The sequence below is a fragment of the Anabrus simplex genome, chromosome 2 (genome assembly GCF_040414725.1).
Source record: "Anabrus simplex isolate iqAnaSimp1 chromosome 2, ASM4041472v1, whole genome shotgun sequence".
Taxonomy (NCBI): Eukaryota; Metazoa; Arthropoda; class Insecta; order Orthoptera; family Tettigoniidae; genus Anabrus; species Anabrus simplex.
Genome location: NC_090266.1, coordinates 1,111,704,976 through 1,111,710,975, shown reverse-complemented (window position 1 = coordinate 1,111,710,975; position 6,000 = coordinate 1,111,704,976).

The window sequence follows — 6,000 nt, the reverse complement described above, 5'->3', positions numbered from 1 at the left end:
ACTGTTTGATTGCGTGCTAAAAGGATGTGGTGGTGTGGTGATTATTGTTTTAAGAGGAAGTACAACTAGGCAGGCTCCTGGAGCTACCTCGTTGTTGCTCTGAACGAACTTACCAAGTTAAACCACGGAGCAGAATGCGAATAATGTGATGGTACAATTTCTGTATACATTGGTTAAGGTAGGGCTATTAGATATGATCGCACATCGATTTCCTGAAGTAGGACTGAGCTTCCTCCCATGTGATCGAAGAGAAGGAGAAAAGGAAACGCCGCGCTGAGTGGCTCAGACGGTTGAGGCGCTGGTCTTCTGACCCCAGCTTGGCAGAATCGCTCAGTCCGGTGGTATTTGAAGGTGCTCAGATACCTCAGCCTTGTATCGGTAGATTTACTGGCACGTAAAAGAACTTCTGCAGGACTAAATTCCGGCACCTCGGCGTCTCCGAATATCATAAAAGAGTAGTTAGTGTGATGTCCGCATCCGTAGCGTAAGGATTAGCACTATTAAATGCTGTCCTCGGAGGCGCGGCTTCGATTTCCGGTACTGCCTTCGTTTTAAGAACGGCAGGAGGGCTGGTATGTACAGCTCACCTCCATTGGGGGTGCACCACCTCGGAATGAGGACAAGAGTTTACTTTATCAGAGTGGAGAAACTTCCAAGAATGTCAATGTAATCGATGCAACTCGAGATATTTTTCTCAGTTTTGCACCGAAGTTTCTGAAAGTAGTTATGAACATGTCCAAGTGCGATTCAGAGTAACAAAGTACCGTATCTTTGAATACAGTGTAAGCCACAGTGATGAAGTACACTGCATCACGTCTTGTCACACAATCATTCCATAGGCAATAATGAGCTTACCCACGGCCTTCCTGATACATAGAGGCCTGCTACCAATAGTTGTGACGTCACACGTGTAGTGCTCAGTCTCCGTTGTCGCGTGTAATTCCTATATTGCTGATACGATACTTTTTCTCACAATGCGACAAAGGAAATGTAATAATAAACCTATAAACACATAGCATCGAAGAAACACTATCAAAAGAATACATACGAATACACAAATATATGTACTCAAGGTAGTAACGTATACTACATATCGTAAAATGTTCGACTGAAGGGTATGTACGTGGAGTTAATGAGTGTTGTGGCCAATATCTATCACATCATTGCAAATACTTTTTCTAACTGTTGTTCATAAATAATTAATACCACTATGTGCTCAAATAAGTGTAATATAATTACATTTTAGAAACAGGAAGCGTTTGCCTAGTGACCGTCATACTACTGGACCGTACACTGATGGTGACTAGGCGAATTGTTTCCTCTCAAAACAATGTCATTCTTTTATGCTTGTTTCAGCACATGATGTTGTTAATTATTTATAAATAACTGTTTAAAAAGTATTTCCCAAAATATGACAGATCTTGTTCACAACACTCATTAACTCAGCAGCACATACCCACACTTGTCACAGGTTTTTCAACTTTCACTATCAAAACATTGAAAGAAACATCCCTACGATTTCCACTGTTTAAAAATGCATCGTTGAATCAGATATCAAGGTCTGAGTTAATATGTAGCTTTCCACAATTTGAAAAGTAGTATGACGGTCACTAGGCAAACTGTTGCTGTCTCTAAAATGTAGTTATATTTCACTTATTTGAGCACATAGTGGATGAATAACAGTTAGAAAAAATATTTGCAATGATATGATAGATATTGGCCAAAACACTCATTAACTCTACTGCACACACCCACACTTGTCACAGAAATTACCAGGTTCTTCAACTTTCATTAGGGAAACATTGAAAGAAAAATCCCTACGATTTCTACTGTTTAAAAATGCATCTTTGAATCAGAGGTCTCAGTTAACATGTAGCTCTCCACAACAATTTTAAAAAATAGTATAATGGTCACTAGGCAATCAGCTGCTGTCTCTAAAATGCCATTATATTACACTTAACCTAGCAATACTTCCTAACACCAGTCTGCTGAAATTAAAATGCTTTAGTATTTAACATACTATTGCAGAAAGTACATCTTTTACCGATGCGTTTTCATACAGTTATCACTTGGAAACACGAACGAACACCTCCAGTAACGTTGAAATAACAACAACGTGTTACCAAACCACCATGAAAACAAGACTCGTATCTCCATACCATTGCACTAGACGGCTGACGTCATCACTATGGAACTGTCATGTGTAGCAGGCCGGAACTTCGAGTTGGCCGTGGCTTACCCCTCTGAAAGAGACACCGTACACAGGACCTCTGCCAATTGCTTCTGCAAAACTTAGAGATGTCCTTAAGTTGGCAAACAAGTATATATCATCAAATGAACTTCCTTTCTACGGGGCCCATAGTTCATTATAAGATACAAAAGTCACCAAACTATGCTGTGTGTGGTATTCAGTGAATTCGTGCTAAATTCCAGCCCATTTGAGTGCACTAGGGGGGAGCAGTTTCAAAATGTGTTTACATTTAAAACATTAAATTTATGATTGTAATAAATTAGTATTATGCTGCAATAAAAGGTATACTTAGATATTACGTGCTGTAAACAAGAAAAACTGTTTAGTAAACATTCTGATTTTCTGAGATTTTTTGTTGTTTCCCACAAATTTATAAAAAATGACACCCCGTTTTTGTACCGGACCCTTCAATAACATAACTTCGTATAAGTATTTAGTTATCATAAACTTTGTGACGATTTTGTTAATAGCTCTATATCATAATAAACATGGGTTTGCCACTATGTTGACACATCATTCGACTAAAACAATGTTTTAAAATATTTTGGAAAAAATTCTAACATGAAAACTTCATTTTAGTCATTTAAATGAATTATTTATATGAAAATATAACAATTAATAAAAAACATCACTTTTCGAGAATTGATTTTTCCAGTCCCTGTGAAAATAAAATTACTCTACTTACTTGAACAGCAGCCAGCTGCGTCGTTACACCCCCTCCCCTTTCCTTATGCAAACACAATATTGCCAATCAGCATAGATAACACGGAGAATGAAGAGGTCGAGATAAAACAAGGCGATAAATATTAGATACCGGAATCTAAATACTAGAGGCAATGTGGTGGATAGGTACTCAGGTCCGATAAATCGTCGATCGGAGCAAACAAGAAACTGATCGAAGTTGCACTCCTTTTGTCCAACCTTTCTACGGCAAAGGAAAGAAAGAGATAAGACTTAAGCATACGTTTATTAAAAAGGTTCAAACGGAAGATAAGTAAATTCATAGCAAGAAAATAAAACACAGATCACACATTCTTTTAGAGAGTACCTACTTACTAGTGCTTGCGTCAATATAACTCCTCCCTAGCGACCTCCATAAGAGAATACAATTTGTGTATAGTACTTCAGTACCAGAGATAGGCTGAGGCCCCCCCACGCATTCTTTCATCAGAAGAAAACTTTTCGCATAATATCCCGTTTACCTCGGAGATGAAATATTTCCAATATTAATAACTTATTTCAAAATAATGTATAACGCACCACAGAGACCCCGGATAAAAAGGCTCCTCAACAATGACTTAGGGCAAATAAGAAAATAAAATAGGCCAAAAAATGCGTCACATGTGGACGGGTGTCGAATGAAAGGAAAAATGAAAGGATTCGCGCTGAAAAATAAAATGGCTATCTCAAAAAGGCCCAAAAAAGTATAAGGTTACCGCTAGGTCGCACAATAGCAAGACATTAATGAGATGTAAGACGAGTCATCAAAATAAAATATTAATCTAGAGTAAAATAAAAACTCAAAGTGAAATAAATCTTTATCCTTCATTATGTAACTAAATACGATCTATTCCACTCAACTGCACGACAAACATACAGAAGTGGGCATCTTCCAAAGTGCCATGTAAAAATGCACTAATATGCAAAGTCACTCAATATGATATTACTGGGGTGATACCGTAGATAGGCCCTAAGTACCAAACTAGATATGCACAAAACCAGACGTACATAACCACCACAACGTCGCAAGAAAACAGCTTTGATGATAGATGCTACGCAAGCATGTACAAAGCAGACTTAGAGACCTTAAAACGGGCCAAGCATAAAGCATCGACGAAATCCCCGACAAAATATCCAAAATACCAGGCACGTATAAACGGAGATGTCAATCACACCAACGATATTGGAATAGACCGTATCATGCCACAACATTGAAGTGATACATACAAATAAGGTAAGAAACACTCACATAATGTGACTAGACATCGAAAATATGTGAAACCCAAGCAAAGAGTGAAATAATATGGCAATACCATCAAGGCTTAATGTTCGGCCGAGCGGTAACCAAACTGCGACCGATAAAACAGGGTAAAAAAAGCCACAGAAATTAATCATGATAAAGTGGGCATAGCCACAAACTTACCAAGTTAAGTAAAAATCAGATATGATATATTCTGCGCAAATCTCCAGGGTAACACCATTTGAATCTATTATAAAATGTATAATACAGTAAGAAGGCCAGCATTGTGATTCTGGACTCCATCTTGCCTTTCCCCGAAGTTCAAAGAAAAAATATCATTAATAGACTTAAAATCAAGGAGGTAGAAAAGTCAAAGGCTATCTTGTGACAGTATGATAAACTATCAAGTGAAAGATTGCCAGTACAGAAAGAAAGCAAAGATTTCGTAACATTGAGTAAACATATGTGAAACCAAAAATAAACACAGACAGAGAAATAGGAGCGCCTCAGCGTAATAGTTCTTCATAAAAAGTTGCAGTTTCCTTCTTTTGAGGGAAATATTGCATTAACTTGAGGATTTCATAAACGGTTTCCTTATATTTAGATTAGTGATTTCACGACCTGACTTAAAAGGCATTATAATATTCTGCGACTCTGCCGTGTCGCAGAAACAAAGAGTAGACTCTACCATTCCGCGAGGACTTTACTCCGCGGCCTTGGAAAAGTCCAATTGTGTTCTCTTTTTTTTTTTATAGGAAGACGTCCTTCAGGATATACCAGTGTGATAGAAAAAACTAATTTATCAGCAGTTTATATATGGAATATATGACATTGTGGGCCAGTTTCAGTTCAATAACTACACCGTTATTAATGACAAGGTCCCTCAAGTGCACATACTGGCTTATTCTAAGTGTTTTTTTTTTTTTTTTTGCTAGTTGCTTTACGTCGTACCGATACAGATAGGTCTTATGGCGACGATAGGACAAGGAAGGGTGAGGAGTGGGAAGGAAGCGGCCGTAGCTTTCATTAAGGTACAGCCCCAGCATTTGCCTGGTGTGAAAATGGGAAACCACGGAAAACCATTTTCAGGGCTGCCGACAGTGGGGTTCGAACCTACTATCTCCCGAATACTGGATACTGGCCGCACTTAAGCGACTGCAGCTATAGAGCTCGATACTTATTCTAAATTGGAAGATATTATGCAACAGGAAACCAATCCTCAAACATCCCAGTTTTCATGTTTTTATCTCTCTGATATCAGGAATGATTTACCTCTCTTTTGTCTAAATTCTTTGGATTACATGTATTTTGTTCTGCCGTCTATAACCTACAAACCATCCAACTTCCACATAAAGTGGTCTTTCTAATTTTACAACCAGGATTCAAACCACAGGGAATTCAATATTGGATCGTAAATCTGGTGCACGTAAAGCTTATTGACTCCAAATAAGAGAAATAGTTCTAGAATAGTCACTGCCGATGTCAGTTTTCATGAGAAAAAATTTCACCGTCCTGTTCAGGAAGTCAACACATCCATTCTCGTTCTTTACGGAAACGTTTCAACCAGTATGGCTCATAGTTTCTACAACCATCAAGTTCCAAGAACAGTTTCAACACTCCACTGGACTTTTGTGGTGAAGAACATGAATACTGTTCAATGTACATAGCTCTGATCACGAAAGTAATGTGGTTCTTGATTATCGTGTGTGAGAATTCCAAATTAATTTGCTTACTGACGTTTTAGATATGTCGTGGGAAGAATAGTAGATACTTGTGGAAAAGTAAATTT